Here is an 11,105-nt window from a genome sequence, read left to right as displayed (position 1 = left end):
ATTAAATGCAATGACATTAGATTTGTAATTCTATGACTTCTTTAAAAAGAGAGGAAAATGAGCATCAAGATTATGAAGGAAAAAAAAGATTCTAAGGGGAATGAACCTGAATATGAATATTCTTATTTGGCAAAGCTATCTGGACAGTGGAGCTGCCGACTTTCTTCCTTTCCTTTGTTTCTCTCTCTCCAAGCCAAAATTTTCTCATTATTGATTCAGTAACTATTTATCAAGCCTTATTCTAAACCAGCATTATAGGCCAACAGTAGTCTCTCAATACATATTTATTTAGTGGGTAAATTATGATAGTTAGTGGTAATACAAAGAAGATCAAATCATAGTTTCCATCTTCACATGGGCAGAAAGGAAATAATGAGCAAGAGAGGAACAGAATTGAAGAGATAGGATACTGATTTACTAAAGAAATAACTATAATATAATGTGCGGTACATCTCCCTAAGTACTGCTTTAACATTCTACAAATTTTGAAATGTGGTTTTATTTTCATTCTGTTCAAAATACATATTTCCCTTTTGACTTCTTCTTCAACCCATGAGTTTCTTAGATGTGTTTCAGTTTTAAAATATTTGGGGATTTCCCAGATTTTTTTCTGTTGTTGATTTCCTAATTTAATTCCATTCTGGTCAGAAATCATTTTGAACTCTTTTAAATTTATTGAGGGTTTTTTGGGTCTGTTTTTAAATTAAAAAAAAATTTTTTTTTTGCAAATAACTGTACAGAATGGGAATCTTTGGATTTGGATAGTCACTTTGTACATTGTCAAGTTAAGTGAAACTAACTGCTGTAACAAACAACCCCCAATCTCAGTTGCTTAACATAATACATATTTTTATCTTTCTCATAGTCCAAAGTATGTTTGATGGGCAGCTTTTCCTGTGATGATTTAGGTACCCAGGCTCCTTTATTTTGGTTCTGTTATCCTCTAGGGTAGTCTCAAATTTCCACGTGGAACAGATCTCTGCATTCCGTTGCATAATGAGTAAAGAGAAAGAACATGGGAGATCATAGTAAAAGTTCTAGAAGTCAAGCCTGAAAATGCTTTAAATTACTTTTGCCCTCTTTCCATTAGCTGGAACCCAATCATATGGCCTAAGTTCATAGTAAGGAGGGAAGGAAATGTTATTCAGGTGTTCTCAGGAAGAGGAGAAAAAATATGGATATTGAGGAGTGCTAGCATTCTCTACTGTAGTACATTTACAATGATCTGGAACGAGGCTCCCTTCCATAAAGGCATATATTCCTCAGTTTCTTAAACTTTCTAGTTATCTATTCCACTCATGTCTAAATAGCACATCTCAGGATATCTTCCTGTATAACTGCAGAAAATTGCACTGAAGTCCTTATAGGATTTCAGTTTGTCACCCATAATCCAAGAGCTTTTTCCCTTGCTTTTGATGTTTCATTTCTGCTACTGCAGGTTGTCCCACTTCACTATAAACATGACCAGAGCTTGTTTTCTTCATTCCTTAAGACCACACCAACACAAGATAGACAATGAATAGTACTGATTATTAGCAAAGCATTATTGAAGACCTGGGCAGACAATCAAGAAGGGATTCTAACATGGAAAAGAAAGGTCCTTGACATTGCTGTTTCAAACCTCTAGCAACCAAACCCTGCTATAGAAGGCTTTCACTGGCAATTTCTCTCCAGATCTTAGGATCTGGCCTATTGGCATGCATATGGAGGCTATTTTAAGTCCATCTCCCAATTTCTTCTCTCTCTCCTCCCAAAGTCCTCTCCTAGAACCAACCAACCAACCAACCAACCAGCAGCTTCTCAGTTGCCAGAACAATCAGCAAAATACTCACTTTAAGAAAATAAAAACTATTGGCCAATCAAATAATAAGAAAGCCAATAGGAAATAGCTTCTCTGTCAAAGGGAAACATCTTTTTACCTATTAGGCTGAACAATTTCAACTTCCTTTAGACTCAACATTTCTGATACAGAGTAGTCTTTGGTATTGGCTTTGTCCATTTAAAAAGAGTTTAAATAACTTTCTCCCTATCAAGATCCCCTACTTCCTAGAAAAACTACTCTTTTTGGTCTTTGCATTATTTTTGTTTGTTTGTTTATTTGATTCCCTCCGCCATTTTTTCCTCATTCTACTGGTGGTATATTTTAATAAGGTTTTTCCTAACTTCAGGAAATTGTGAAAAAAATGAAAAGAAATCTGATCTTTCAAAGAATCATTAATAGACATTCTCAACCTTGTCTGCACATTAGAATCACCTGGGGAGCATCTAAACCTTTGTTCCTCAGATCATCCTCCAGACCAGTCAGATTAGAATGGGGGGAGGAGGGGAGATAAATATCAGTGCCTTTTTTTTTTTTTAAGTTCTTCATGCGATTTCAATGTGTAGCCAAGATTGAAAGCTACTGGATACCAGAGAGATCCATTCTCAATTTCAAAGAGGTAACTTTTAGATGATGGTCAGATTGGAACAAGATATATGTGTTTACAAAATCAGAGAGCTAGGTGTACCTTTAGAGCCATTTCTCTTGGGAAATAGCCTACAATTTGTTTGGATTATCACTGTTTGAAGATCCTGACACTGGGATATAATACATTGGCTTCCAGATGAAATTAGGTTTCTGTTTTCTCTGCAGGCCATAGCATCAACCGAGGTAATCACTCGACTGTCAAATCTGCATTCAAACCTGGGAATGAGTCTCATTGCCAGTTGAATTTTATCCATGGGTAATTAAAACATTTCATAATAAATAGAATTTAAACTAAGGGAATTTTACGTAATTTCCCATGGCCAAGATTATTAGACTGCTGGTAAAACTTTTAGAATCAGTGGTGTAAAGAAAATGCAAGAATGATTAAATAACTTTACAGATATCCTAAACTCCCAGCTCACCCAGTGTATAACTGTGGTAAAAATAAATTAATTTCAAGATTAATTTTCTGGGCCCAGAGTTAGCTTCTCAAAATAGTGAAAGTTGTTTGAATTTCCTGAATTCCATCTTTTTTCACAATTTAACAGATGTTTATAAAGGAATTGGAGAATTTTGTATACGTATGTGATAGGTACAAAGTTATTGCCTTTAAGATATTTTTTTACCCAACTCTTACTAATTAGAAGCTGGTTGAGTGGCTGCCTTTACTCCACTGAGGTTCCTATTCTTATTCCATAACTGTCTGGGGTAGCATTACATTTTAGTCAGATGCTTTTCAGGTCATCTTTGACTTTTTATTCTCCTCTATCCCCTAACTCCAGGGTCACCAAAATAAATAATTTCTCACTTTGGCATAGCTTTCAGATATTTTGCATTCTCTACCTTTCCACTGCTACTTTTTGTAAATCAGGTCTTTATTACTGAACTTCCTTGCTGGTATCCCAACTTTCATCAACCTTTCTCTTTTTAACTTGCCCTGGTCTTTTATGAACTTTACCTTCTTGGTCACCATGTTTAGCAAAGCCATGAGTTCTAAACTCCTCTTTCTTCATGTCTTTCATAAACAGGATATTCTCTGACTCTCCAACCCATTTCTTACTATTCCAGCACCCATCAGTGTTGGCAATGCAGATCTTCCATAGGATAGTCTTAAAAGAAATTTTAAAAGGGGTGGTGGTGGTGGTTGGTACTTAAGAATAATTTGAGTTACTTTGAAAATTGCTTTTAATGCAATACAATCCTCTAACTAAAGATGCAGTCTAGTTGATTTTCAAAAGTACAGTTCATTTATTTCCCCTAGAACCAACTGCTCTGTGCCTTGGGTAAGTCACTCTGCCACTTGCCTCAGCTATAAAGGTATGAGAGTAATTCCTGATCCCCATTCACTCCTTGTGAGCAATGAGCAGTCAGAGGAGATGATAGCCAAATAGATGTGGGGTACATGCCAAGTTAGTGAGTCGAAAACATGTTATTGTTGTTTTTGAAATGAAATTGGAGCATGCAAACCTGATCCTCTTCAAAGATCAGTTTCTCCCACCTTCAGGAAGATGCTAATTAGTGGGTCTGCTTCTTCCCTCCCAGCGGCTTCCACTCTAAGGAAATCCTCCCCGCCCGCCTCCATCAACACTCTGCTGAAGGGGCAGGCCCAGGTGATCAGGTTTTTTAACCATATAACCCACTCCTCCCAGCTCTTTGGAAACAGGCTGAGTGGAGAGTAAACCCAAAGATAGGGATGCCATAGGCCCCAGAGAGTGGCCAGCAGCTTGGTAGCGTCAATTATATTTATTCATTCAGGGATTTTGAACCAAGTAACACCAAAAGGCCAGCTGATGGTAACTGAAAAATGCCCCAAAAAGGGGGGAGGTTCAACATTTTATTCATTGTTTTTCATCCATCTCCCACCTCTTTCTTTTATGTTTGTATAGTGAATCTCAGATGTCATGTTATTTCACCTCTAAATACTTCATTACATATCTTTAATAGATAAGGATTCTCTCTCTCTCTCTCTTTTTAACATTTTAACAGATTTAATAGTGTAGGGGAGGAAATAATTTTCCCTCTACCTATCTGAGTTCTTAGCTGAGACCCATGTAATAAAAGATAGATTAACAAGAGAAACACAAATAGAAATTTATTAACATGTTTACTTCATATTTACATGGGAGAGATCCAGGGAAAAATGAGTAATTCCCCCAGGTGGCTTAGAATTCAGACTTAAACAGCACCTTAACTGGGAAAAGAGGGAAAGAGTATAGGCCTTTGGGAGAGTAAAAGGATTTTAGGAAAGATGAACGGGTCTTTAGAAAAATAGATGGGGGGTATAGTTTGTGAAAGTTTGTCAGAGTGTGGTATGGACTTCCAGCCTCCTCTCCTATGATAAGAGTCGATCCTCCCTGCTTGATGAAACTCCCAAGATGGTATCTGTGACATTTGACTTCCTTTTGGAAGATCTGTACTGAGGCAGATAAGGGGAGTTCGGGGAAAGCCCTTCCCGGTATTTGCCATTTTTGAGGCCTATGTTTCAAAATCATCAACATGGCATCAAAGCAGCATATTTTGGGTTGGCATGTCCTAAACTCCTACAGTCATATTTTGTGGTGGCACATTCTGTCACCTTTCATCTCCTCTAATACCCAGTCCATATTCAAGTTTCTCCAATTGTCTGAAAGATGTCTTTTTACAGTTCAGTTTGTTGGAATCAGAATCCAAACAAAACCTTCATATTGCTTTTAGGTGTTCTGTAACAGCCGCACTGTGGTTATTTGTTCTATAGAATGTCCCATATTCTGGATTTGGTTGATTGCATCTGTAAGGTGTTGTTTAACTTTTTCTTCTGTCCATTAAATAGTCAGAAACTGGGAGTGAGAGGCTGGGATTTAGATTTTAAGACAAGATTGCTTTATTGCTACTGTTGCATACTTTTTATCACATCACCTTATGAAACACATAATGTCAGGTTGTCCCACTTTCTGAAACAGACTAAAATTGGCCACCTACTCTTTGTCACACCTCCCACAGAGAGGTGGGAGCTCTTTCCCTTCCTTGAATCCGGGCTGACTTCTGTACCCTGTTTGGCCAATAGATTCCACTTTGCCAGTCACAGCCCAGGCTCCAGCAAGCCTGGCAAAACTAGAAAATAAGTAACATTTCAGGAAGCTTGCTTTCCTCTCTGGCTCCCCCATCCTCTTTTCCCTTTTCTCCTCCCACTGCAGAGGAGCGTTTTTATTAATTTTTAGTTTGTCCTCCCATTGTTTCTTTATGTTTCTTTTCTTACCCAAAAAGGGATCACACCATAATTAGTATAATATACATAGCTTTTTTCACTTTTCAATGCAACCTGGAGATTACTCTATATCAGAATGTAGAGACTGGTCTCATTTTGAAGGGAGCTGGGTTATGAAAACAAAACTGAAACACTTTGTCCTAGTAAAAGTGATGCCACAATGCATAGCCTTGTGTAGGTACCATCTTGTATTTTTGCCAGCATGGCTTTGAGGTAGATTTCTAGGAGTGAGGTTGATGGAACTTTAGTAGATGTGGTAACCTGAAACTCAGGATAATGAAGGAAGTCCGTTGGTGGAGAGTTGAGAAGGCAGTAGAAACACTGAGGAGAGTGGAGACCCAGAGAGGGCTGTGAAGTGGACCGCCTTAGGGCCACAGTGAGAGCAAACAGTTCTTAGAGCCGGTTGAGTGCCCATGAATGTTGGATTCCAATCTTAGATCCAGTCCACCTGCATCCTTGAGAATCATTCTCTCCAGGTAACTTAAGTGGGTCTCTGATCCTTGGAACCGAAGAAGTGTAACTAAAGTAGTTAGAGAGAAAAGTGTATTGCAATGGCACTGTTAGTACTATTTTAATAAATTTCATCTAATCTCCAACATTTTACTAGAAAAATTTCAAACAGAAAAGTTGAAAGAGGGGCACCTGGGTGGCTCAGTCGTTAAGTGTCCGCCTTCGGCTCAGGTCATGATCCCGGGGTCCTGGGATCGAGCCCCGCATCAGGCTCCCTTCTCAGCAGAGAGCCTGCTTCTCCCTCTCCCACTCCCCCTGTTTGTGTTCCCTCTCTTGCTGTCTCTCTCTCTCTCTGTCAAATAAGTAAATAAAATCTTAAAAAAAAAGAAAAGTTGAAAGAATAGTGCAATGAACATCTCTATGTCCTCCCCCCAAACTCAACAATTGTTAGCATTTTTCATACATACTTTTTTTTTCTGTAGAATAATTTGGAATTAAGTTTCAAAATCATGACACCTCACTCCCTAAATACTTCAGTATGCATCTTCTTAGATATTCTCCTAGATAACCACAACACTGTTAATAGAACAAAGGTAATTAACAATAGCTTCCTAATACCGCCTGATATCTTGTCCAGATTCAAATTTCATTATTTGTAAAATGATATTTTCATTCCCCTTCTTCTCAAGGTATATTCAACCAGGGTATATGCACTGGTACATACATATGAAACATGAATTCATGTTCAGAAAGTATGTTTCACTGTATGGTTTATTAAGTTTTATTAGAAAGAGTTTTAGCTTTTTGTTGAATAAATTTTAGCATCTATGGAGAAGATCAAGTGTCTCTTCTCCTCCAATCCCTTAATATAATATAATTTTATATGAATGGATTTTCCAATAATAATATTTCCTTTAATTTCTTAAATAAACTCTAATTCGTTATGACATGTTTTTAAAAAGTTGCTGTTGGGTTTTGTTTGCTAATATCCAATTTAAGATTTTTGCAATGCTATAAGAGGGAGTGGTCCATGGCTTTCTTGTGTATATGTGTATGTGTATAATCTTCATCAGATTTTGGCATGAATGTTGTATTGAATGGCATGAATTGGCATGAATGTTGAATGTTTATTGAACTAATTGTTTTTTAAGTTTTCTTTTTCTTTATCTATATGTGAGAACATTTAAAATTGGTTGATATCATCCGTCTTTGGAGGTTGGTGGATTTCCCCCGTGATGGCTTGTGCTTTCATGGGGCAGGATAGATCTTTGGTCTTTTTTGCTATGTCTTCTAGAGAAGTGATATATTTAAACATATCTTTAAAAAACTTTGCTGGGGTTAGCTTTGGGGAATTAAATTTTCCTAGAAAACTATCTATTTCATCAAGGTTTTCAAGGTGTTTGTTTGTTGGGGTTAATGTAGAGCATGAAATCATCCATAATACCTGGCTTGCCAAAATGTAACACGGAGGCCGCTGGGGGTGAGGGAAGGTTTCGCAGGAGGCTGTAGGTCTTTGGAATGCCAAGGCCTGGGTGACAACTCTGCCCTAGGAATGCCCCAGGGAGTTGCCTTCCCCGAAGCTTTCATAGCCCAAGCAGGTGCCCTGTGATCTAAGAGATGTATGTATTGTCGCCTAAGCTATGTTTAGCAGAACTCATAAAGTACGCTGATCAGACTCTTCTATTATCTGTAAGACCCCTTGCCACACATCCCAGAGTAATAAAGATTTATGATTAACCTTAAGCACCAATAAAGGTGGGAGCAAAGAGGGGCGAAGGATCTTCATCTCTGAGTGTTAACCCCCTTGCCTTCTCCTCTCTTTCATAGCAAAGTCTGGAGTAATCTTTCATCCATCGGTACAGGGATTGCTGGCTATTCCCGGCATGTGCTGGCATACAATTGTGAAGTAATCTCCTAAGATTTTTATTTTTATTTTATTTTTTAAAAATTTTATTATGTTCTATTAATCACCATACATTACATAATTAGTTTTTGATGTAGTGTTCCATGATTCATTGTTTGCGTATAACACCCAGTGCTCCATGCAGTACGTGCCCTCCTTAATACCCATCACCAGGCTAACCCATCCCCCCACTCCCTCCCCTCTAGAACCCTCAGTTTGTTTCTCAGAGTCCATGGTCTCTCATGTTTCATCTCCCCCTCTGATTTCCCCCCCCTTCATTTCTCCCTTCCTTCTATCTTCTTCCGTTTTTTTTTTTTTTAACATATTATGTATTATTTGTTTCAGAGGTACAGGTCTGTGATTCAACAGTCTTAAGATTTTTAATTTCCCCTGTTCTGATGGTTACTTCCACCTTGAAATTTCTTATTTCGGGTATATGTGCTTGAAGTCTCTCCTTTTTCTTGATAAGGTTAGCTAGTGGTTTGTTCATTTATTTGATCTTTTCAAACAACCTTTTCTTCATTTTAAGTGTTCTTTTTACTGACATTAATTTATACTTTTATTAATTTATTCCTTCTGATTTTTTGTGGGCATTCCTTTTCTTCTAATTTTTTTTAACACTTTGAAATAGATTTTATTATCTCCATTTTACAGAGGAGTAAACAGATTCATTGTGGCTAAATTTTTCTAATTTTTTGAGTTGGATGTTGCATTAATTTTTATTATTTTATTTTATCGATATTTAATGTTATCCATTTCCTTCTCTTCACTGCTTTAATTGCACCCCATAGATTTTTATATGTGGTATTTTCATCAGTCTTTCTTAAGAATTCTGCAATTTCAGTTTGTATTTCTACCTTGACTCAAGAATTGTGTCATATTGAATTTTTTAATTTCCATGTAGAAGGATCTTTGAAAACTTTATTATGAACTTCTGGTTTATTGTACCCTAATTAAATAATATTTTTGATTATTTTTACTTGATGAGACTTGATGAAATTTTCTTTGGGAGTTAACATATGGTCAATTTTTATGAGTGTTCCCTGTTTACTTGGGAAACAACATGATATTATTAAGCTTTTGTTTATTCTTGCTTCTCCTTGTGGTTTCTGAGTTTTGAAGGTTGCTGTTCTGTTATTTGCATACATAGATATATTATGGCTTTTGTAGATGTGGCCTTTAGCATGAAAACTTGTTCTTCTTTGTCTTGTTTAGTGCTTTGTGGCCTCAATTCTACATTGTCAGGTGTCTTGATCTCAAGTTGTGGTTTGCACTCTCCTAATGTCCCTTTGCTCATCTTTTTACTGTCAGCCTTTAGGAATCACTCTAAGTTTGTCTTGTATTCTGCAATTATGCTTTGCCTTTTTGTGAGTTACCCTGAAAATTTAATTAAATCTTTTTCTGATTATAAGAGCAATATGTGCTTACTGTGAAACAACTGGGAACTACAGAAAATATAAAGAAGAAAGCAAGCAAGCCCTTCTAATCCTCTACTCCAAAGACAGCTGTTTTTAGCATTGTGCTGTATCTCATTTAGTTGTTTTTTTGGTTCCTTGTAAAACATTTGTTATACAATATTTCTATTTTATATGTTGCCTATTTTTAAGAGGGCACATATTGAATGGAGCACTGGGTGTTATATGCAAACAATGAATCATGGAACACTACATCAAAAACTAATGATGTAATGTATGGTGATTAACATAACATAATAAAATAAAATTAAAAAAAATAGCATTACCCTTCAGTATATGAACTACATTTTCCGCTTGTTTTTAGAACCACCAAGTGCAATGTATTCACTTTTTCTGTTTCCCCACATTCAAACATTCAGAATGCCCATTAAGGTATTTATACCCAAGTACATATAGGATTTTAAAAAAACTTTCACAGGATTTCTCATTACAAATGTGAGTCCTACAAATTTTGTGATTATGTAGAATATGCTTTTTGCTCTCTGGTATGACTAGCCTCTTCAGTGGTGGGCCATGATGAAGAGTGACCATGTAAGTTATCCTTCAAACTGGGACTCCCTTAAAGTGAAGGTAGCACTATTAATATTAATATTTAGCTCAGGATAACAGGCATAAACTAAGAATGTCCAGGACAGACTGAATCTATAATCGTCATGTAGATGAAGAGTTCTGCCCTAAGGATGCTTCTAGACACTCTTCCTAGTAAGCTGCCAACATTCTGATACAGTTGAGAATGATGGGGTATCAGATCATCTCTATCTCTTCTTTTTAGGTACATAGTCTTCCTTCTCAGCAGTATGATTCTTGCCTAGCTAAGTGTTTTGTTACACTATTCGAGAATTGTCTATTTGTCATCATTATTGATCTTGCCTTGATGTTCTTCAACTTCCATGTTGGTATTCATGATGAATGCAAGGATTTGAAGAAGTTCTTGGGGGAACAACTTATCTCTTCATTCATCTTCCTGGGCTATCTGCTCAATATCTTCCTTGTTCCAATGGCCTTTGTCATAATCCTGGCCTCTTTTTATGTATTCTTATGTGCAGCAGACATGTTGAAGATGCTGGAAAGACCTATATCAGATGTTTCTTCAATCTTAGAAGCATCTGTGAGTTCAAACTTGCCTAGCATATGATTATTCTTGGTTATTGCCCACTCAGCTTCATAGACCTGAATGAGCATACCAGGCTGATCATTAAAGGTAATGACAGTTTGTGCCTACTTCACAGAATGATGGGATCAGCAGTTATAATACCAGGGAACAACAAGGGCTACAATGAGCACCAAATCCTAGACATAGTTAGATTTTTCTTCAACTATGATGGTTGTCTGGACTTCTACCATAAGCAATGGCCTCATAAGTGTTTAAGGTCCACCTTAAATTCTTACTTCTGAGGAAGTCCCAAAGGAGCTTCTGAGCCAGGTGTGACTTGTCTTCATTCAACTTCATGAAGGGTTTTTGCCACATGGTCCAGCAAGCTACAACACAGGCTGGCATTTAGTTATCAAAATGGATATACGTGGGGCGCCTGGGTGGTTCAGTCATTAAGTGTCTGCCTTTGGCTC

This window comes from Neomonachus schauinslandi, chromosome 12 (assembly GCF_002201575.2).
Source record: "Neomonachus schauinslandi chromosome 12, ASM220157v2, whole genome shotgun sequence".
NCBI lineage: Eukaryota > Metazoa > Chordata > Mammalia > Carnivora > Phocidae > Neomonachus > Neomonachus schauinslandi.
The sequence above is the reverse complement of the archived record's forward strand: the minus strand, read 5'-3'. Positions refer to the sequence as shown.